We start from the raw sequence: 24,893 nt of genomic DNA, 5'->3' as shown, positions 1-24,893 counted from the left end.
AAATATACTATCCCGCACACGGGAAAAGGAAAACATCAAACCCAAAATATACTATCCACAGAGAGCGAAGAGGAAAAAATGGCTGTTTTTTGTGGACAGGGAGTTATGTCAATATCTTATCGTTTAAGATTGCGTCCCCGTCAGGCGGCGAGCGTTCACACAAATAGGGTTTTTTTCTTCGGAAAGAGGAGAACTCTTATTTGTTTTTCACACGGCAGTCAACAAAACCTTTGTCTGGTTTCTGCTGTTGTTCCTGCTGCTCTCTCTCTCTCTCTGCTTCTGAAGTCTGTACTTCTCCGTCTATTCTTTCTTCTTATTGATTTCCTCTATGGAGACATCTTCTATCAGGTCTTCGGTCAGTCTCAGCATCCTGATATGCTCTATTTCTTCAGGTGTGGGTATCAGGCTTTGCCTGACACGATGTAAATGCACGTAGGCTTCGTTTAGTTTAATTAGAAGGCATCTTCATAGGTGAACGAGTCATCAATGGATGGTCAGACTGACTAACTGGCTGGTTGAATTAAGGTGGTTTATCACCCTTTCGGGTATGTACGACCGGTTTATTTGCCATTTGGGAATGATAGATTTTATCGAGGCGGAGGGAACAGTGCCACCTCCCCAACACATTACTGCACTCTTCGATTGCTGATTGATTAGCCGACAGGTCGTGGGACAATAAGTCCCTTTCGACCTGTATGTAAGGTTCACTTGAGTGGGTCTGAACCCAACACGCACTGCAGTTAAATAAATAAATGTCTGTGCTAAAAGATATAACAGGAAAAGACATCTCACAGGATTGGGCACTGATCTTATGACGTCACCCCGATTCCGTGCTTATACGCTCATCGCGGCATCTGATTTTAGACGAGTGGGAATCGGCCCACACACTCGTCTTTAAATGTCCGAGCAGGCAGAGAGGAAAGGGTCTCGAAGGAGAGGTCCAAACGTATCAGATGTTTGGCGGTGGTTCTGCTCAAAGTGTGACTTATGTCGTTTCCCACTTTAGCTAACACTTCCACACGTCGTACGTAGAGTCTGGCCTTTTGAATGACTGTTTTATAATAGGCAGACTCAGCTATCAAATGGAAAGCGGCACTGCTAAGATTCAGTCTTAGGCGGACAATCACTACGTTCAGCAAATACTTCTCTTCCAACCACATGTGTAAATTCAAACGATCCATGTGCTCTAAAATTGTGTTGGGTCCTTTGATTTGTTTAGTCGGCTGTTGAATCCCACATTTTGATTTGGTTCTTTATCTTTAATCAAATCGGTATCGTTGAATTTGCCTGCTGTGCCAGGTTTCCATACCGCACAAGCATCCAGATGAGTGATCTTGGCTTCTTTTCCGTACGTCAAGAGATTTTCCAGGTACGCTCGGTAAGGGTAAATGTCCATGCTGCTACTGACCGGTTTGTTATTCAAGTTCAAATCCACTCCACTGAACAAAGAATTTATGAAACTATTGATGGGGGCTACTTTATCTTCGTCCTTTATATCGGGACCTTCTGTCAATGTGTCGATCACTTTCACTTGCACGTACAAGTAACTGCTATTGAAATTGATGTAATCTTCGGACTGTCCTCTGATTTCAATCTCGATGGGAGATGATCCTGAATCCTTGACAGAGGAGACGGGATGCAATTCGACCAATTGGGATTATTTCATCATCATCATCATGGTGGGTGGCATGGCAAAGAGATCCAGCTCCGACTTGGAGCAGGTGATAGACTCCCGATGCATCATTTTCTTTCCTTTTCTCTCTGTTTTTTAATAATCAAAAAGTCTCGGACGGTTCTTCTTTTCTTGATCTTTCTAGCTCTAGAGGTGGGAAGTTCTCTGGAAGGGTGTCTTCGTCATCTCTGTGTGCCTTGTCCTTGCTGTGGTGTCAGAGAAACAGGAATGCCCGACTCGGCAGAGTCCATGGCATTTATAGGAGTTTCTCGTCGGCCCTAAATCTCTTTGCCCGTTTGAAGCAAGACATTTTTGCCTGCTCTCAGTGAAGCTTCTTTGGGGTTTTATTGTCGACGATGACATTTTGGAGAACTTCTTTGCCGTGCGTCAATGCGGCATCTTTCAAAGCGTGCAATCCTTATCACCACTGGTTTCAAAACTGGGGCCACCGAACGAAATGCCGAATTCAGCATATCTCCTAAACCATTTCATCGCTGTCGATCGACGCCTCGGTACACTGGATGCATGACTTACAACTCGTTAGATAATCGTTTTCGAAAATGGAGTTTCGCTGCGACTTTCCCTTTGGAGAATGGAATATTTTGTCCCAGGTCTCCTTTTATAGCAATGTTGACAGACTTCCGGACGGGTAAATAGTGAGGATCTACAAATTCGTGGTGCTTAATAGGTGTTTCCACTTTCCTGGTAATTGGTCGTGGTATAATCCACTTTGAAAGGAATGGCACATAGTAACGGATGGAGGTGTGTCCCACTATGTTGTCTCCACCACATTGGAATACACAAAGATCTTGGTTCAGTTCTACAGGGGTTCCACAATCCCTGTAAAAATCCATATTATTGTTGATATTCGGGCTCAGATTCTGTGCTACCATCTGTGGATGTCCACCCAAAATGTCAAACAAACTACCATTAAACCTGATGGTCAACGTTTCGGTATCCTGAAATTTCATCAGTAGGCGACAAGTGACTTTATGGTACACAATCTTAACACTGTTTGTGACTGCTCAAGGCTTTGCCAAAAGCTACCTCGAACCTGTCAGCAATTATGTCCACCATATGTTCACCGCTAAAATAATAGCCTGACGAAATTTTCAATGCGTCGATGCTTAATGATAGATTGTTTGCTGACTTTGTGTCACCTGAAAACCCGATTTTATTCACTTCTTCTTGCAATGTGACGTTCAGGATTTCGACCTGGAAATTGTTTTCAGATTCAGTGATGCTTTTGATTTGTGTAGGGTAAATCATTTTCACCAAAGCCACATTCCAATGGGCTTCATGATCTAGTTGGATGGCCTGAGGTAATCTGGCCGTGTAACAACACAAATTATTGTAGCGAAACACCTCCAAAGAACTGTCACTGGGTAGGTTTAAGTAAAATTGTTTGCTGTTGTTCATAATTCCAGAGTTCTGCTGCTGTCCGAGGTGTCACTCGAAGTCAAGCAGTGTCTAAAAGAGGATGGTTGTGGTGGTTATTGTTGGAGTGGTGACTGACGTTGGACACATGACTACCGTTCTTCCCGTTTGAATAGTATTTCAGGAAAGGATTTGGGAGAAGGTACCCGATGCAACTGCTTAGTAAAATGGTCCACAATTGTTTGTCTCCTTGTCGCAAACTCATATTGGCAAGTTCAGCACCGATGACACAATACACCACAAAGATTTGGCAGAAAAAGACGATTTATGTTTAAGCCACACGTTCTCCACACCACACCGACAAGGGTTGCTTTTGTAGATCTTGCAGAGAAGAATTGGGCGAAGGAGCGGTCACTAAGGTGTTAGCGGTTTAGGCTGTGTTGAAGGGCATGATGAACACTTCTTTTGATAGTCAATGACTTGTGAAGCGTCGATCCAAGAATCAAAACTGGGAGAATATCCTTTCCAACGCACTTTGATTTCTTTGACACGGCGTCTTCCCACTTTACGGGTTTTTCGTTCGAGAATACTTTCGATGTCGTACACTTCGTCTTCTTTTTTGGTAACGCGCTGTAACTCGGGCAATTCAACCGTTCCTTTTAACACTTCCCCGTTCATGTCTTCCAATTTATAGACGGCAGAATGACGGCCATGCACTCGTCTAGTGACACGAAGAAATTCGTTGATCCAGTTGAGTAAGTAACCTTTGTTGAAAGTGCGTTTGGTTTTGCAAATGCGCACCCAATTTACTGCTACCAACACTCCCCCTTTCTTGGGGCAGCCACCGTCGGGGACGGACCAAACAGGAGCTCAAAAACAGTCACTTCGTTGTCGGGAGTTACTTCTTTGCTGTTTGTTTTTTTTGTGCTCCTTCCCGTGTGTTGATAGTATATTTGGGATTAGTATTTTATTCTTCCCTATGTGTGTGTGTGTATGCGCACTCGTACGTTTGTGTATGTATGTGTTTGTGTGCAAGCGTACGTTTTGTTTGTGTTTGTGTTTATGTTTGACCCTTGCTACATTGTTGCCCATATCCAGTACCGTAACGTCACCTACCTGTTCCATTCCTATTGTCCCAATACAACAACCCAAATTTCCCATTGTCGCTGAAGTGGCCCCTTTCATTACTGACTGGTGTTCAGGACCTAATAAATTGTCATTTGGCTGGTTGTCCGGTATAAGTTTGACTCATCCGGCACTGTAAATGATATTGGGATCACGTTCATGACGGTAATTGTCATCGTTAACTGCGTTTTCTCTCTTGTATTTAAAGTTATTATTCATGATGAGTGTATTCATCTTTGAACGTACTACATTCCATGGACAAAAGTAGGTCACATGAACTTCACATGTTGCAGTAATTACATCAAGTTTCTGCATTTAGCTCCATTCCTATGAAACTATTGATCATGACACTCAGGCCCGGCCATACGACAAGGCGAACGAGGCACAATTAGGTCACCGTGACATACATTTCTAGCTGTAGTGATGATAAATTTGTATTTAGTTTTCTAAGATCGTTGTCTGGAGAGTCATGAATTTTGATGGCTGGTCTCACTTAAAAAATCGTACTCACCATGGTAAACCTTGGGTCACAGCAATCTACTTGTCTTGCCCTTGCGACTTTGCGTGAGTTTTAGATTACATTACCATTTTACAGGCATGACACATAATATGAAGAATACTGTTTTGAAAAGCAGTGTATATTTGCTTTAAAAAAACTTAAACTTCTGTGTAAATATTATTATGATTTAAAATTGTCTTGAAAAACGCATACACTAATGAAGAAATTATCTGCATCAGAACGTTCTTGCCATTTCAGGCGTCACTGTATGTTTACGTAGAACAAAATTTAAAGAGGAAAGGTTAACTTGACAAATATCAATCCATTAACTGACTGTCAAGTAAAAATGGACACTTTCATGTAACTTAAAACTTTTGGAGATGGTTTGGTCTCCTGTTTCGATATTTTTCATCGGAATTAAATGAAATGGTTTTGTTTCCTATTTCTATATTGATCTTTTTAAAATCAAACTTCCATTGTTAATAGGTTTAGCTCCTGTTTCTCTATAGAGAATTGTTTTCTTAGCATTTGGAAAAATGACAATTACAGACTGAGCTAATTGCTTGGATCAGCTGCCCTTCCCCCCCTCCCCCCGCCCCCCATTTTTCAGTTGTGTTGAATATGGTATTTTGTCTTAAACGCTGTCAGCAAGCGCACAGTATGGTTGTCAAGAGGTCAGAAATTCAGATTTTACTTTATTAGAGGACAGAAAAGTTCACTTGCAGAGAAAGAAGGAAGAATGTTACAATATTCTAAATCAAGTACATGGTGTGGTGAGTGGGTGTTTAGTACGGTGTCATGTCATGAAATAAATCGTAACCTTTTACACCTTCCTCTTTTATTCCAGCATCATGGGACAAGGGAATGAGAATGAGGTTGGAATTATTCCAAGATTCTGTAAGGATCTGTTCTTTCGAGCACAGCCAGCTAGAGACAGTAATCAGGTAATGTACAATATTGATCTCTCTTTTCATACTTTCTCTCTTATGCTTTCTCTCTTATCATACTTTCTCTTATGCTGTTGTCTCTTATCATACTTTCTCTTTTATCAATGCTTTCTTTTACATTTTTAAAGAAAAAAATATTGCCACAGTAGAATGAATTTACAAGGGATTAGTCACAGACAACTATAGTGACAGGCAAATTTTCAAGGGGGATTAGTCACATAAAAAATTATATGGATAGGCACATTGTTAAAGGGGGTCAGTGGCATATTTGTATATGTATGCATATGTATATTTATAGATATGCATGTATATGTATATATAGATATGTATGTATATGTATGTATGTATGTATGTATATATATATATATATATATATATATATATATATATATATATATATATATATATATGAATGCATATGTATATTTATATGTATGTATATGTAAGTATATGTATATATATATATATAAATAATGTGTGTGTATACATGTGCATGTGTAGATATGTGCATGTGAATATATATATATATATATATATATATATATATATATATATATATATATATATATATATATATATATATACATACATACATACATACATACATGTATGTGTATTTGTACATATATCATGTGTGTACTTATATATATATATATATATATATATATATATATATATATATATATATATATATATATATATATATATATATATATATCCAGACTATCACGGGATTGCTCTGATGATAATGATGATGACGACGATATCGATTGTAAAGTATTTGTTCTTGTAGGTAAAGATAAATCTGGAGGTCAGTTCCTTTGAGATTTACAATGAACATATATATGACCTGCTGAGTTCCTCTAAAGAGAAAAATGGCAAGAAGCGCGTGGTATGTAAAATTTAAAACAAATTATAAATACCTTTTTGTCAGAATATTTGCTATTTTCTGTCAGATATATATATATATATATATATATATATATATATATATATATATATATATATATATATATATATATATACATATACATATACATACATACATACATACATACATACATACATTCTAGGCCCTAACATCATGTAGTAGGGCACTTTACCTACCATGCGCAAGGTGGCACCATGTCTCCTTTGGGGTGTTCCTGTCATACCAATGTAGCACCATTTCCTCTTTGAGGTGTACCATGCATTCCTTGAAATCTGTTTCCACGTATTGCATTTGTAAAATGTTCCATTACTCATTCGGCTACACAATTCAAATGGCCAGTAGCTTAAGGAAAGATGAATTTGATACACGTGTATTGATTGTTGTATAAAATGTTTATAAAACTGTAGCCATTGATTTCATCTTCAACTATAGCTGACACTCTGTAAAATCGTCGTGCTGACGTTAGAAAACTCGTTGATAGGAAAAGGAAATACTAACACCGACGATTACAATTGACTAGTTATACTAGTGATATAATGGGCAGGGAAACTTTGAGCGGGATGCCAATATCCAGGCAAAATATTTATCAGATAGGGCCAGTAAGCATAAAACACACCGACTCGACAAATGAGAAAATGTTGTGTGACGACTTTGGAAATTGTATTAAACTCAAACAGACAGAATTTGCTCATTTAAAAATATTCGGATGGTTATCAGTCTTACAAAGGAATACACGCCTTTAACATATTAACATAAATAATTAGAAGCAATAGTTTTATTGAATTCAAATTATACATGTCATGCATGTGATTAAAGGATCATACATATAATTCTGTTTGTAATATTTAAATTAATTTGTGACAATTACAACTATTTTGTACCTGGGAATTTCTGTACATTCCTTTCTAATTGGAAACAACAGTGAAAAAGTACCGTGGTACGTACCACCAGAAAAACACCTCCGTAAACCAGCATACTGGTAATACCACTCACCTCTCACAAAAATCAGTGGTGTGTTTCACAAGCTGTTAGTTTGTAATTTTATTTAGGATCCGCTTCTAATGATAATGCGATAAGTGTTTGCATATGTGTTACGAGTTGATAGCCTTAAAATAAGTAATGGAATTAAATCCAAAACTAATCCAAGAATTAAAAACATAAGTCTTAGTAATAAAAAGTCCTGAATGGAACTGAGTTCAAGTCCCGATAAGATTTAAAATTGAAGGCGATGGCGTGTCTGTTATGGCCTGCGTCGTACTGATGTGTCAACAGTCTCTTGTTGAATCACAGAAATATTAGTCCAGGTTTGAATTCAATAAATATATTTATCCAAGAATTTTGTCAGAGCACTTTTGTATTTCCAATGAAAATAATCACTTGAATTCAATAATTTGAAGAAAATAAAATTCAGCCCAAACTGGGCACAACATAATACAAAATAAAGTGCTAGATGTTACAGCACAACTGGTAAAATCCTCACAGTCACAAGATAACATAGTTCTGTTTGATCTCAGGTCACAAATTAGCATTTTCTAAAACCAACCATTACCTAATGGAAAACAACTTTCTAGGACTTTTTAGTGAGCCTTGTTTATTTGAAACATAATGACCTATTGAATTCACTTGGGAATCTCCAGAACCCTGACCCAAATCAACATCTTTACTCCTTCTTGTTTACTTGAATAATACTTTGGCCATTCAACTCATACTGAATCTATTATTAGTTGTTCACATCAATGAAATAAAAAATAAAAAAGTCAATCAGGTCAAACAGAACGGAACTCAATTTTGGACAAGGTCAAGTCCAGCAAACAATGTTACATTACAATAACATGTACTGGAATAAAAAAAATATTTTAAAACTAACAAGCAAACAATTAAATTAAATATACATAACATATGTAATAGAGAAGAAAAAGAAGAGACATGTAAAAGCGAGTCCATGTACACAGATGTAGTTTTCTTAATATGATGAGAATTTATTCAAATTGTCAGATTGATTTTATGAGACATCAAATGACAAGCTGAGTCGGATACTCATAAATACAGTTATCTCCCGGAGAAAGGTAACACCTCTTGTCATCGGTAAGTCAAAAATATATATAATCCTTGTATGGAACGCATTTTATTAAAAATTTTAGTTTATTTTTGCTATTAGATAAACTGAATATAAGTAATTAGGTAGCATACTCCTATTAATAATAATAATAATAATAATAATAATAATACTACATGTAAAATAATAATGATGATACTAATAATTATGAAAATGCTTTTCGGTGACTAGTATCTGAATTTGTCTTAATCTATGCTTTACCTGCCTACAAAGGCCACCTGCCTACAAAGACCAAGTTTGCTTTTCCCATTGGTGGCTGTTGTAGATGGGTTTATATATATATATATATATATATATATATATATATATATATATATATATATATATATATATATATATATATATATATATATATATATATATGTGTGTGTGTGTGTGTGTTTCTCATTTACATCATTTACCTCAAACAATAAATATCAGCAACACCAACATTAAATTCACACAATCAGTACGAAACCTAGGTGTCACTCTGGACAGTACTCTCACATTGCACCAACATGTCATGAACATATGCAAGGCTGCATATCTTGAGCTGAGACGCATCAGCTCAATTTGCAAATATCTTTCAGTTGATGCCACTAAAACACTTGTGTGTTCATTAGTACTTTCAAGACTGGACTAATGTAACTCAGTTACGTCTGGTTCATCTCAATATCTGCTCCAGAAACTTCAAAAAGTTCAAAACACAGCTGCTTGGATCATACTTAGAGTACCACGATCAGAGCACACCTCCCCGCTGCTCTGTACCCTACACTGGCTATCCATTCGATCCAGAATCAAACACAAAATTTGTTCTCTGTGCTACGTTTCACTGTCGAACTCTAGTCCAACATACCTATCCGACCTCACCCATGTGTACACACCAGCAAGATACTTACGCTCCTCTTCTGACAATCGTACACTCATTATTCCCAGTATGAAAACAAAGTCATATGGACAGCGTTCTTTTGCATACCAGGGCCCAGCAACGTGGAATTGCCCACTGAACTTAGACACAAAGACAGTGATCCCATTCAAGAGTGCTCTCAAACCTAACTTATTTCGAATGCAAGAACAAACTTAAAGACCTAATAATGTTTCCTACCTTAAATATTCTCAGCATGTTTTTTATGTTTTCTAATTTCATGGTGTTTGTTTTTGTAATCCTATCATTATATGTTTTTTATCTTATAGGTGTTGTCTAATGTTGTAAAGCGCTTTGAGCTTCTAAAGATTAGGCGCTATACAAAGTCCTCATTATTATTCTTATTATATATATATATATTGTTATGTGTGTGTGTGTGTGTGTGTATTCTGCATTAGCTGCCAGGTTTTTTTTAGTTTTATTTTTTTTAATTTTTTTTCTACTTTAAGCTGAAAGTGCGAGAACACCCTGTGTTAGGTCCTTATGTTGAAGATTTATCTACATTTGTTGTTAAGTCTTTTGAAGATATGGAGGTAAGTTTAAAAAGAAATTATGTTCAGTCGATACGTTTTGTGGTGACCCGACAAAAGCGAGCAAGATATGCGCGCCGACATAAGTGCGCCTAAGAGCGTGTAAAAACATTTTTCTTACAATATAATGCATTAAAAATATAAAACATAAACTTGCTAAAAAAAACTGTTGGTTTATTTCCTTAGAATGTTTATTACTCTATACACGGTGTTTACAGCTCGTTGACGAATTTCGGCCATAACTTTATTTGCTTTATTTCAATCTGCATATGGTGCATGATTATGTTATGACACAACAACCACATCATCTGTTCGACTAACGTTGATACGCCCAGAACAATCCCGCCTTGAACATCTCCATGATGTACTTCAGTAATTGCGTCTGTAATAGCGTTTTCTCCATGATTGTAAATTTCAAAGCTCAGACTAACATTTACATCGTATAAGATTGCGGCGAGATTCACTAAAAGCACGGTAAGCACGGGTATTTTACCCTGAATAATACTTATTTTCCTGTGGATTTAATGCAAGTTCCGTTTCTAACTGACACACTAGTCTATGGATCTTGTCAAGGAGTGAACGTTCTCCATTTGTGTTCTCCAGCCATTGGGGTAAGTGTTACATTTGTATTTTATTTGATATATGAAGCGTATTCAGTTTTTAATGTCGTATCGTGAAATGATGTCTTTACTACTACGCAGATTTGAAACATTGTGAACTTTTGAATTACAAGTTGCTATTAGTTTAATTTAGCAGCACGTATCTATAGATGTTAATTCCGAACCTATTATTATGACCAGTTTGGTTTTATTGTAGTTCTTTAGAGCTGGCCGAAGCTGTTTATGGCTGTCTGAAGTTGTTTAGGGCTGTCTAAAGCTTTCTAGGGCTGTCTATAGCTGTTTATGTAAGTCTGAAGTTGTTTAGGGCTGTCTGAAGCTATTTGGAGCTGTCTGAAGCTGTTTAGGGCTGTCTGAAGCGGTCTAGAGCTGTCTGTGGATGTCTAGGGCTGTCTGTAGCTGTCTTGTACGTATGTCTATACGTATGTCTGTGTGCATAGTGGATCCATGAAGGGAGTGTGTAGCCAATATAAGTGGGCCAACCCAATCTAGGAGAACTGAGTGCTGTCGGTGTGTATGCGTTTGCGGGTATCTCAGGCTATCTGTTTGGCAGTCTGTGTGTCGATATGGAAGATGATGTACCCATCAAGGCCATACGAAGACAAAACTGCTAGTTTGTAAACTTGTGCACATGGTGGATCCATGAAGGGTGTGTAAGGCCAATACAAGTGAGGGTCAACCCAAGAATTTGTGAGAGCTGTGTGGTTGGTCAGTGGACACATTTTGCAAGTTTTACAAATATATATAAATCATACGGCTGTACAAATGACTGAGTCATGTTTGTTTCAATTGGTTGTTTCAGCTGAGTACAACTGAGTCATTTTGAATACATAAGATTATTTGAATCTTTATTTTTGATTACATGAGATTATGTGAATCTCGCTTACATTTCAAGAGATTAATTGAATTTCACTTTCATTTTTAGTTTTCCTATTTGTGAATGTTTGGATAGAGTATTTGAATGAGATGTATGTTCGGAGCGTGAAAAAATATCTGTATTTGTAATATATATATATATATATATATATATATATATATATATATATATATATATATATATATATATATATATATATATATATATATATATATATATATATATATATATATATATTATTTGTATTAATTCATTTTATATAAATTATCATCTGTCATCACATTGTGTTGTGTTATTTGATCCAGGCATCCATTCAGGTTTATCCTGTTACACACTGCTTGCTTTGGTTGTTATAATTCACAAATGATTGTTGGATTCCAAGCAAATTCGGCATGTGGCTTTACGCTGATTAGAGACCTTAAATTAGTTCAGTTTCTAACATTCCATAACAATATTTACAGGAGTTGTTTACCCTTTCTGCAGATTGGATTTTGTGGTATAAGTTGACCAACAATTAATTGGATATTAGTCCCATGAAAGTAAATAATACTTCAGCTCAGCCAAATTTGGCCTGCAGTTTTAAATTGATGAAACCCTAAATGTGATCATTCTCCAGCACCCCATGACATTTACAAAAGTTAAGCCCCCCTAGTAGTGAAGTGGGGCACCCTACGGACAATGGAAATTCCACTCAAAACAGCCCTGGGTCACTCTACGGACAATGGAAATTTAACATGGCGAAAAATCGTGGGTCAATCTACGGACAAGGGGAATTTAACATGGGAATAAATCGTGGGTCACTCTACGGACAAGGGGAATTTAACATGGGAATAAATCGTGGGTCAATCTAGCGTCAAGGGAAATTGAATATAGGATTTTTTTTAAAAAAATAAAAAAAAATAAAAAAATTTTTTTAAAAAAGGGGTAGGCAATTCAAAGACTATCTCTTTTCGAGATATATGGGGGCCCTGAAAAGGGCCTTTGGGTTTTCTTCTTCTAATTTCTTCTTTTCCTCCACCAACTTCTTATTTTATCTCCAACACTCTTTCTCTTCTTTTTTTTCTCCTTCTCTTCTTTCTTCTCTTCCTCCTCCTCTTCTTTCTTCCTCTTCTCATTTTCCTCTTCTTTTTCAATTTTTTCGTTCCATGTTCTTATTCTTATCTTTTCCTCTTCATCCTCCTTCTCCTCCTTTATTTCTTTCAACAGATCACTGATGATTACCTTCATTTTTCGTAAATTGTTTATCTCCATCTTCACTCGATGGGGACTATATGAATAGTGATCCTCGTTTAGGTTAACCAACATTTGCTCTATCATTCCTAAATTGTCGAGGACGTTTTGCAATTTTTCCATTTTGTCCATTTGGTTAGAAGCCATCTTCTTTGTATTCTTTGCAGAATGGTTTGAACAACGAGCACTGTGGCTTCTTATACGAAAAGCGCGAACGTGAAGGAAAACATCCCCCTAAAACATAAAATGGATCTTACCTAGATGATGACCCAACATCGCGCGAACGTGAAGGAAAACATCCCCCTACTTTCTCATTTCATATAATAAAACCCTAACTATACTCTTCACATACGCTAAGAAACCCATAATCTACTATTCACACTAACATACCTGAGCTCTTACAAACACAAACACACAAACTCATACCCTCACACTATCTAAAATAAGAGTTAGTGTTTATATACACACTACTCTACCTACACACATTGGCAAATTAATAGTTATTTCTTTTCTAGAGTATTGGGTAGCCCTGAAAAGGGCTGTTTTTGTTTGGAACTTCATGGACACCTGGTTAATGGTGGCACCTTCCAGGCCTGGCGCCACATACACATCTTATCCCCCAGTTACTTTTTACCTTTTGGGGGCAGAGAGCAGAGGCAGGATATGTCGCTTCAGAATCCCAATTTTCGCTCTCTGGGATTTTGAAATTTCTTCTCTCCTTTTCCTCCTCCTCTTCTTTGTTTCTTCTTTCCTCTTTATATCTTCTTTCTTCTTCTTCTTTATATCTTCTCTCCTCCTCTTCTTTCTTTCTTCTTTCCTCCTCTCTTACCCTTCCCTCCTCGACAATGGCTTCCGCGGCCAGTTCATTTAATATGCGCCTGGCATATTCCAGATGCACATGAAGCTCCAACAGTTTCTCAAGTCTCGTGTTCATTCTTCTGGCTGTGTTGATCAATCAACAAGGGTAGCTGGACTGCCGAACGAGTTTCAATTTATACTGAAAGCGCGTACGTGAAGGAAAACATCCCCCTAATAACATAAAATTCATCTTACCTAGATCATGACCAAAAAAACAACAACGCGCGGACCTAAAAGAAACACTCACTTACTTTTTATGCTACCCATCACTATTTTAAAATTTTTTATAAATCACTTCAATAGACTATCCACATACGCAAAGCAATTCAATCTAACTCCAAATATACACCTCTAACACTAAGAAAAGATATCATTTTAATCTACTATCCGCACCAACATACCTGAGCTCTTACAAACACACCGACTCATACACTTCCACTATTAAGAAAGAGTTAGTGTTTATTTTCACACTACTCTACCTACACATACATTGGCAAATCTATCGTTACTTCTTTTCTAGAGTATTGGGGTAGCCCTGAAAAGGGCTGTTTTTTTGTTTGCTATGGCATTCTTTTTTAGTTTCTAAGACTGCGATGTCCTCTGAGGATAGACTTTCTGGCGATAGGTCTGCTTCTTCGGAAAGAGAAGAAGAACTCTTTGGTGTCGATACGGCAATCGACAAAGCCTCTGTCAGGTTCAGGTTGCTGCTGCTGCTGTTGTTGTTGTTGTTGTTGTTGTTGTTGCTGTTTTTGAAGTCTGTACTTCTCTGTCCATTCTTCTTTCTCCCTGTTCACTTCTTCTCTGAAGAGCTCTTCTATCAGGTCTTCAGTGATTTTTAACATTCTCACATTCTCTATTTCTTCTGGCTTCGGTATCAGACTGTGTCTGACCCTATGCAAATTCACGTAGGCTTCGTTGAGCTTAGCTAGTTTGGAGCACATCTTCGTAGGAGGATGAGTCGACAATGGATGGTTAGACTGGAAACAACCCGGTTCTTAAAGTGAAAGCGCGGACGTGAAGGAAAACATCCCCCACACGGTTTTCGAGTCGCAACGTTCATGAGAGAGATAGTAAGAAATGAAAGAGCATCAATCCAACATTCTTATAGCTAAACAAACCACAAAGGCATTTTTTTTCTAAACACAACATTTTTTATTCAAAAAATCACTTAACACTAAACAGCAACATTTTTAACAATAATACAACATGATAACATCAAACAATTTTTTTCAAATCACAAACATTTTTTCTTCAAATACAATCTACTTTAAACAAGGCTGACAACGTTGTGAATGAAATTGTGATTTCCACTGTTGGAAATCATTAGGCCATTGATGGACACTACGTTTCCTAGCTTGAGACAAAAGATAAGCATAATGGTCACAAAACCATCGATCTACTTTCACATCGTTTCTAGCAGAAGAACGAGGATCAAAATGAGTCACTAAATGTTCTAAGGAATAGCCCAGGCTGCGATGATGCAGAAAATACACACAGTACTGTCCACACACCAAGGAATCTGTGCCTTGTAATTTCACGTTATTGAATCGGGTGGTTTGAGCATTTCTTCTCATAAAGTCGATGATATCGTCTTCCAAAGGGGGCAATCCGTACGAATCGAAATATTCCACACATCCTTCTTGAGGAAAGTAGACGGCTACCCAGTGGGTTCCTGGGAGATGACTTTCGTCCGTGTTGATCACGTAAGCTTGATGGTCTTTAGGTTTGCGATGAGGGAGTTCATCTTTAGCACAGACGACAGGATTCCAAGAAGCCGTATACGAACTATGGTTCAAAAGGTAATAAAGTTCCCAGGTATCCATTGATTTGTGTTTTTTTTCTTCTTCACAGGTAATAATAAGTCGTCAATTCGATCCTGACTTTTTGCTTGAAAATGTCTGACGAATAAACGGTTATTCGTTCTGTTTCCTCACTCTGATTCAGGAGAGCTTCGATACGATGGATCTCTTGAGTGGTTAATGGTGGACAAGAATGTTCACGCAAGTCTTTATACCACTGGTGCAACACGTCTTTGTTTGAGATGAGACTCCAAGCTTCGTCCAGATACTCGTCCAATTTTTCTTCTTGACTCAACATCAGGCATTTATCGTGTTGAATTTGACTGGGATGATCGTTTTGACATCCATAACAATTTTTCTTGATCAATTCCGTCATTTTGTCGACCAAGTGTTTGGCAAAACAGGAGACTAAATGGGCTTCTTGTTCTGGCCATCTCGACTTCATCATGATATCTTCTTCGTCTTTGTCTTGAGATTCTTCTCCTTCCACGGTCTCCTTACATTCCATCTCCAAAGTTTCTCCACTAGGTAAAGAGGGACAACAGTCTTCCATGGCTTTCTAATAATCTAGAATGACTTCTCTCAAACTGTTGATTTCTATGGTATTATCGAATTCTGCATACAGGATGACGTTCACTGTCTTGTCCAGTGGCTTTGCAAACTGAAGTTCCACACGAATCTGGCCGGATTTTATAGGGTGGAAATGTCCCTCGTCGCTGCCTTGGTCTGGAGTAAAATCGAAAGCCCACAAAGCATAGCCTCCTGCATAATCGTCATACGTAATGCCGTGAGTGGTGTTGGTTCCTAACTGTCCGGTGGCTTCGTACAAGGACAAGTACGATCTCAAGTAATTCTTCTTGGCAAAGTCAGGTTCGAAAGGTCGGGTACACAAGGTCTTGCCATCACGACTGACTTCGATTTTCTTCACTAAAAAGTGTTGAAAGTTGAAAGGATTTTTTTCGGCATCTCCGTTGAAGGCTGTATTCTCGACGATACCAACGATCAAACGTTTGGGTAACTGTCCTTGAAACAGATGATCTTCGGTTATGGATTGCAGTCCAGCAGAAATGGTGAACGTTTTCACTTCCACACGTCGGATGGGATACTTGGCGGTCGTTCTGCTCAACGTCTGACTGATGTCGTTACCTACTTTAGGTAGCACTTCCACACGTCGCACGTAGAGTCTGGCTTCTTGGATTTTGGTTTTGTAACCGTCACTATCAGCCATCAAATGGAAAGCGGGACTGCTCCGATTCAGTCTCAGGCGAACATTCACTCCGTTCAGCAAATATTTCTCTTGCAACCACATGTCCAAATGCAAACGATCCATCAGTTCTAAACTTTTGTTGACTCCTTTGATTCTGTCTCTTCGTTCTACAAATCCCCCATTGTGTTCTTTGGTTGTATCAATTTCAAGTAATTCAAACTGATCTTCATCGTCAGCTTCCCATACCACACAGGCATTGAGATGAGTGTTCTTGGCATCTATTCCGTACGTCAAGAGATTTTCCAGGTAGGCCCGATAAGGGTAAGTATCCATGCTGCTGCTGACCAGTTTGTTGTTCAAGTACAAGTCCACTCCACTGAACAAGGAATGCATGAAATTGTTGACGGGAGCTACTGCTTCAGTGTCTATATCACCTCCTGTCTTATCTTCAACTTTGACTTTCAGGTACAAGTAACTGCTATTCAGATCGATGTAATCTTCGGGCTGTCCTTTGATGTCAAACTCGATGGGAGTGGAATCGGTCAATGAGGAGACGGGATGAAATTCCACCCACTGGGATTCTTGCATCGTCATCATGGTGGGGGGCATGGCAAACAGATCCAGTTCCGTCTTGGAACAAGCGCAAGACTCTCGGTGCATCATTTTTTTGTTGTTGCTGTGTTTCAATAATCGAAAACGTCTAAGTCTCGAACGGTTCTTCTTTTCTTGGCCTTTCTCGCTTGAAGTCTGGTGAAAGGGTGTTTTCTTCTTCGTCGTCTCTTTCTGCCTTGTCCTTGCTGAATGCTTGACTCGGTAGCGTGCAGGGCATTTATAGGTGTGTCTCGTCGGCCCAAAATGTCTTTGCCCGTTTGCAGCAAGACATTTTTGCCTGCCCTCATGAAGGCTTCTTTAGGGTTTTGTTTGTCGATGATGACATTTTGGAGAAATTCTTTGCCTTGTGTCAGTGCTGCATCTTTCAAGGCGTGCAATCCGCGTGTCACCATCGGTTTCAAGACTGGAGCCACCGAACGAAAGGCCGATTTTAACATGTCTCCTAAACCGTGTCCTCGCTGTCGAGCCACCCCTTGGTACACTGGATACATGACTTACTTACTTACGAGTCGTGAGAGAACCGTTTTCGAAAATGGAGTTTCACCGTGACTTTTCCTTTGGTGAATGGAATATTTTGTCCCAAATCTCCTTTTATAGTAATGTTGACCGTGTCCAAATACGACTTGCTGACAGGCAAATAGTGAGGATGGACAAATTCGCGGTGGACGTGGTAAGTGTTTCCACCTTCCTCGTCAGCGTTCGTGGCAGAATCCACTTTGAAAGGAATGACACGCAGTAACGGTACGGAGGTGTGTCCCACCACGTTGTATTCCACCACATCGGAATACACAAAGATCAAATTCAGTCCTTGGTTCAGTTCTACCGGGCTATTAAAATACTGGCCAAAAGTCACGTTGTCGTAAATGATGGGTAATTCGGGTGGTGTTTTTTGTTCTAATTTCTTCCTCAGCTCCATGTTACCGCCCAACATGTCAAACAATTCAGGACAAAATTCAATGGACACGATTTTACTTCGCTCAAATTTCATCAAGAAGCGACGAGCTACTTTGTGGTACTCCAGGGTGACACTTTTGTTCTTGACAATGTCAAAAGCTTTCCCAAACACGCCATTAAACCTGGAGGCTATGGCGCTGACCAAATGATGACCACTGAAATAATAGCCTGGGAGAATCACAAAGTGGTAGGTCCACGTTTTAGTTTTCTCATTATAGGTTTTATTGTCATATTTGACATTCTTATCCAAGTACTCTTGCAATGGCTCGTCATGAACTTCCACATCGAATTTATTTTGATTGGGAATGACATTGTGAACTTGGGTCGGGTGAATCATTTCCACTAAAGCCACTTCCCAATGGGCTTCGTGATCTAAGGGGATGGCTTGAGGTAATTTGGCCGTGTAACAGCACAACGTGTTGTTGGGAAACACCTCCATGGAACTGTCACTGGGTAAGGTTAAGTAAAATTGGTTTTGGTGACTCATAATTCCAGAGTTCTGTGACTGTCCGAGGGGTTAGTGGATGTCAGAGGCGTGTCTCCGCCCAAAATGGGGTTCTGGTTGTGGTTGTTATTGGAGTGGTGACTGACACTGGCACTGGACACAACGTTCCCGTTCGAGGAGAATTTCAGGGAGGGATTGGGAAGCAGGTAACCGATGCAACTGCTCAATAAAATGGTCCACAATTGTTTGTCTCCTTGTTGCAAACTCAAATTGGCGATGGCTGCCCCGATGACACAATACACCACGAAGATTTGGCAGAAAAAGACGATTTGCGTTTTAGGCACACGTTCTCCACACCACACCCACAAGGGTTGTTTTTGTAAATCTTGCACAGAAGAACTAGGGGAAGAAGGACTGGTCGACGTAGCTGCGTCTGATGTGTGAAAGGGCATGATGGTCACTTCTTCTTTTTATAGTCGATGACTTGCGAAGCGTCGATCCAAGAATCGAAACTGGGTGGATATCCTTTCCAACGTACTTTGACTTCTTTGACACGTCGTTTGCCCACTTTACGGGTTCTGCGTTCGAGAATGCTTTCGATGTCGTACACGTCGTCTTCTTTTTTGGTGACACGTTGTAACTCGGGCAAATAAAACGTTCCTTTGAGTACTTCTCCGTTCATGTCTTCCAATTTATAGACGGCAGGATGACGGCCATGTACTCGTCCAGTGACGCGAAACAGTTCGGTCGTCCAGTTAGGTAAGTAACCTTTGTCGAAAGTGCGTTTGGTTTTGCCAATGCGCACCCAATCTCCTACGGTCAACTCTCCACTTTTCTTGGGGACAGCCCTCGTTGGGGACGTACCGAACAGGCGCTCGAACACCAGCACTTCGTTGTCGGGAGTCACGTCTTGCGGGGCACGTCCGATGCTTCGATGGTAAGATTGGTTGTACGCTTGCACCAGGTGCGGTAAGATGTCGATGTACTTCAGAGTGTGGTGATGCGTAAAATATTTCCACATGCGTTCTTTCAAAGTGCGTTGAAAACGTTCCACGATGCTGGCTTTGGTTTCGGGATTCTCGGTGGTAAAAAAATGAATGTCACGTTTCTTTAATTCTTTTTGGAAAGCTTGGTTCAGAAATTCGGTGCCTTTGTCCGTTTGCCATCGAAGAGGGCGACGACCGCTTTGTTTCAACACCCGTTGCAGGGCTCGCACTAACTCGCTGCTCGATTTGGAAGTCAAGGGCACGACCCAGGCAAATTTGGAAAAGACGTCGATGACACAAAACAAATATTTGTAACCACGATTGTAGCTGGCCAAATGAGAGACATCGGCTAAATCGGCTTGCCATTGATGATCGATGCCTTCCACTCGGGTGCGACTTCTGGCAAACTTGCGTCGAATGGGTTTGTGTAAAGTGTAGGTAGCTTGTTCTTGTAACCATCGTTGCACTTGAGGTAAACGGAGACTTTTCAGTCGAGTTTTGGCAGCACGATACAATTTTTGAACTCCTGCGTAACCTGCAGGATGGGAGGGATCGTAGTAAATGCTGGCTAAGACTTTTTCCATTTTTTGTGTTGGTTGATGTGTTAATAAGGCACCCACTCTTGGAAGAGGCTACTCTTTTTCTTTTGGGGTATTTTCTCTTGGGGTATTTTCTTGGATTGCAAGGCTTTGCGTGTGCGACCAGCAATAGGTGTCGAAGAGGAGAAGGATGTCTGAGCGGGGGATATCGGTTCTTGTTTCACTTCTGTCTTCACTTCTGTCTTCACTTTCTTTTTCTCTTGTGAGGAAGAAGGGGTGGCCATCATCTTTTTAATCCATCCAATTCTGGAGGTAGGTGGTGTTGTTAACTTGCGTACTTTTTCTGGTGGAGTTTGAAACCCTTCCTCTTCTTCTCCTATTTCTGTCTTGGTCACGGGTACTGGTGGTACTGGTACTGGTACTGGTGATGGTGCTGGACTTTTCATCAAGGTCTTAAAATCTTTCAAAGTGGGTAGAGCTGTTTCGTCTAAAGCTTTCTGGTGAAAGAGTTGCAGTCGTTGCAAGAGTTGACCGTACTTTTGCGATTTTTCTGTTTCGGACAAATCTTGGCGATCCATCAAGGACTGCAGTTCGTGTTGTAACTGGGACATCTCGCTCAAATTGGGATTGGGAGGTAAATGCGGGGTGCGCTGTTCTTGCCACCGATGGTATTCCATCCATCGTTTGTAAGGCACTAAAGCTAGTTTTCGTCCTTCCATGGGTTGTCAGGGGTCGATTCTGAGATCTTGGGACTTCCGAAGGCCTTTTTATCTTGCTCCCATCAGTCCTCCCAACATGGTTCCCAAGACTCCTTTTAGTATGGGGCCTAACAAGAGAGGTAAAATGCCTCCACGTTGGACCAACATCTTCTTTTTTTGACGAATGGGAATTTTCTTTTGAACCATTTTCCGAAGAACGTGACGATGTTTGCCTAAGCATTGTTTCTGGTGTTTGGACAAAGGGATCGTGCCTTTCAAAACGTTCAAACAACATTCGCACACGGTATCGATGACCTCTTTGGAGGCCGTTTGAATGAGTTTTTTTCGTAGGGGTGGAGAAGCTTTGGACAGGACAGATAACAGGTCCCCATGTTTGGCTAAACGTGGTGGCAGTCCTTTCCTTTTTTTTCCTTGGGGTTTTCTGGAGGGTGACATTTTTGCTTGTGGGTTCCGGGACATTCACCGAACAGACACTAACGTCGATGACTTAACGCACACCCTTTTATCTTTTTTTCTGGGACTATCGCTTTGTCATAAAGGTGACAATGTTTTTCCGAAAATCGCCAAGGAATCCTCCCCTTTGTTGACGCCTCTTTTTCTTGGAACGACTGTGTCTTTTTTTAGGGTAACGTCGATGCTTGGCTAAGCGCTTTGTCGGATGACGCGTCTGCCTTTGTCTCTTTCTTTTGTGGCTTCTTGGAGGTGACATCTTTTACAAGTTCACTGATACCCCCGACTTGGTCACAGGTCTTTTTATACTGGAACTCGTCGCCACTGATTGTCTTTACGTTTTATCAGTTTGAGGACAGGCATGACACGTCGTGCAGGGGTACGTAACGGACTAAATCGAGCCAGTTCTTGCTTGGACAAATCCAGTAAACTTTGTAACATGCCCGATCTTTCATGGACTTTGATTTTGGGAGAAGGTACTTTGTGAGCAGCAGCCACTGCCGCTAAATTGGAAGGTCCTGCCACTGGGGAAGTTCTTTTGGGGGTCATCAACGGAGAAGTTCTTGGTGTGATCAACGTCTCCAAGTACTCTTCAGTTCCTGGTGACATCAACGGAGAAGTGGACAAACGTGAGGCTGCCGGAGACGCTGTGGCAGGTCGTGGCTTGCGAGTGTAAGGTTGCGTCCTGGCCGAAGTGCCTCTCTTGCGACTAGTTTTCTTCTTCTTCTTCTGTGGACTTTTCTTTTTCTGGGGACTTTTTCTCTGTTTCTTTTTCTGGGGGCTTCTTTTCTTTTTCCGGGGTGATGGTGGTGGTGTCTGGTAAGAGGAGGGTCCTGCCACTGGAGAAGTTATTCTTCTTGGGGACCTGGTCTTTTTCTTTTTCTTCTTGGGGCTTCGTTGGACTTTTGTCTTGGGGATAACTTTGGGGGCATTAGGATCCCATCTTAAGAGTGAGCGAATGATGACCCCTCCTAGAGTACCGCTCCCTCCAGGTTTCAAAATGATTTGTTTTTTGGTTTGAGTGTCGATGCGGGGATCGGCCAGTTGGACCAAAGCGACTTTGTTTCGATCGAAAAAGCGTTGGGTTTGATGAGGAATCTGAATGATTCCTTGGAGTAATTGACGTGCCGTCACCGTGAACCATCGTAAGACTTCTTTGAGACTAGCTTCTAAGACACGAGCTCGTGTTTGTGGATCTTTTTCTCGACTGATGCCATACAAGGCACGAATCAATTTGACGGGAAGATGTGACTGAAGGGACGTCATGTTCACACTGTGTGAGACAGACGAAAAAGGGTCTGAGGTTTTTATAGATTTTTTTATGGGGAGTGAAATGAAGTCGAGGACGGAGACGTGTACAGGACAGGCCCTCCGTCTTGGCACCAGTGGTGAAACAAGTGGGTACGAAATCGCAAATCCTCGGGAGTCGTAGGTTTCAAATCGACGAGTAAATAGGCGTGTGGCGTTTGAGTGGCATCGTCGTACGCCTGAGTCAGCCAAGGCGTTCCTAACTGTTTGGCTAAGACTTGCACTTGCGATTTATCTCGAGGGCTTTTAAACAAGACCACGTAATGCGCATTGAGACTGATGGTGCGATGGGCTTTACTTTGTTGAAACAAATTTTGGGTGATGTAAATGACACTGGCATTACGGTGATGCCCTTTGCGCGTAAACCACAATTTAATTTCTTCTTCGTCTTCTCCTAACATGTCGTCGAAAATGACCAAATGGGTTAGACGGGAGTCAGAGACGATGCCATCGTCTTCTTTAGGAATGCCTTCCACAAACACGATGGAATCGCCTTGACTTTCTCGCAAGAGGTTGTACGCCGATTGCCACTCTTTGTAACACCACACGATCCGTTGAGGGGGCCGATCGATCAAATGATGTTTATGTTCGATCAAACGTTTGACGAATTCGGTTTTGCCTGAACCGCTAGGTCCAGCAATGAGCATGTTAAAGGGATGGCGAAGATACAAAGCCTCCCAACTGGCACGATCTAAGTGTTCGTCGATGACTTTGACAGTAGAGGAAGAGGGAGCAGAGACAGCAGAGGTAGCCATGGTATGAGAAATGTCACTTGTGACACGAAAAAACAAACAAGACAAGAGTTTATATACTTTTTCAGAACACGTTTATTGAATGTTTCAAATATGAACACGAAAGACAAAAATACATACAACCCAAATAGTGATGTACAGGAATATAAAACACAGCAAAGCGATCAAAGTGGAATATAAACAAGTGTCTGTACAACATGTTTTGGTTAACCAAGATGTCCTAGGGACAGTGTGTAATGTTCTTACAGTCTCTACATGAGGTATTGTCACACAAGTGTCCTCCCGGAATGACCTTTCAGGCATGTCCATGACAGTCCTGTCCTGAAGCGAGTGGTTGTTCTCGGTGACGGGTTCTTCTGGCACCGTCACTAACACGGGTTGAAAAGTAACTTTTTTCCTTGAACAACTCTTGTGCATACTGGGCCACTTCTTGGGTCCAAGCCTCAAAACCCCCCTTTTTCCAATCACGAACATCTGTCCAATGAGGGTGTAAGTCACAAGCTACACACACATCGTCATACACGTCTTGGGTTGCTAAAAGTTGACGAATCTTTTTTTCCTGTTGAGGTCGAGAAGTATCCAGATGAAAACGCAAGGCTTTGAACAAAAGGAGTTTTTCGTGACCATTTAAGGCCATGGAGGTGGTAAGTACTGATCGTAAAGAGTCCACAAAGAATCGGCTGGTAAACGAAATCCCAGAAAACAAGTCACTAAGACACACACCACTTGTCGTCCAAAATTGAATGGATATAGTTGTTGTAATAATTGATGGTAATGATCCACGGTTTGAATATGGTCATTGAGTTCCTTCCACGGAATCTGTTGGATGACATGTGACATAAACCGTGGCATGGCAGCCTGTTTTTATATTCTCTTTTTTTCGGATGCAATAGACGTACTTTCTAGCCAGAGATCTTCGTTCTCCAGTAGGGAATCTAAATCTTGCATACTGTAACCGAAACGTCAGAGTTCGTTTAGGTGTTTCCTCTTCCTCTAAGTAGATTCCACGTAAAATATGTTTGTAATCCTTTAACTTGTCTTCCTCAATGCGTTGCACTAGGTGAATCTCGAAGTAACCATAATTATGAACATGTCGATCATTAGCGACCTCAAAGTGTTGAACAATGTCTGACCATTGAAAGAATTTCTGACGAATCAGTTCTCTTATACCATTCAGGTACCAGTGGTTAAAGATCTGGTGACGTAACGGATGCAATTGTTCTTTACGTTTCACTTGTATTTTCACCAGCTCTCGGTAAATCCTTTCTCTCAACTCCTCAGGCAAAGCACGAATGTTCTCTAGCAAAGTATCCATGAATAGGTCATACTAAATCCTCTTTGGTCTGACACAAGAAATGTACTCTTTGCACAAACATGGTTTCACTTCAGTGTCGAATTTAAATCGTTGAGTCACTAATCTACACATGACAATTCGTTCA

At 40.1% G+C, this 24,893-nt stretch overlaps 1 protein-coding gene across 1 annotated transcript in view; it reads left to right on the top strand.

Annotated features, from left to right (window-relative positions):
• The first annotated feature begins 10,203 nt into the window (after positions 1 to 10,203).
• The window catches only part of LOC149777693 (kinesin-like protein KIF14), a 32,293-nt gene continuing 17,603 nt past the window's right edge, over positions 10,204 to 24,893 (top strand). Inside the window, exon 1 of the mRNA XM_089940411.1 lies at positions 10,204 to 11,426. The gene's annotated coding sequence lies outside the window, so the exon portion shown is untranslated. The remainder of the gene's footprint in view (positions 11,427 to 24,893) is intronic.

Source organism: Sinohyriopsis cumingii, chromosome 17 (genome assembly GCF_028554795.1).
Source record: "Sinohyriopsis cumingii isolate HCF-2022 chromosome 17, ASM2855479v2, whole genome shotgun sequence".
Taxonomy (NCBI): Eukaryota; Metazoa; Mollusca; class Bivalvia; order Unionida; family Unionidae; genus Sinohyriopsis; species Sinohyriopsis cumingii.
Note: the sequence above shows the minus strand (reverse complement) of the source record. Positions and strands in the feature narration are given on the sequence as shown.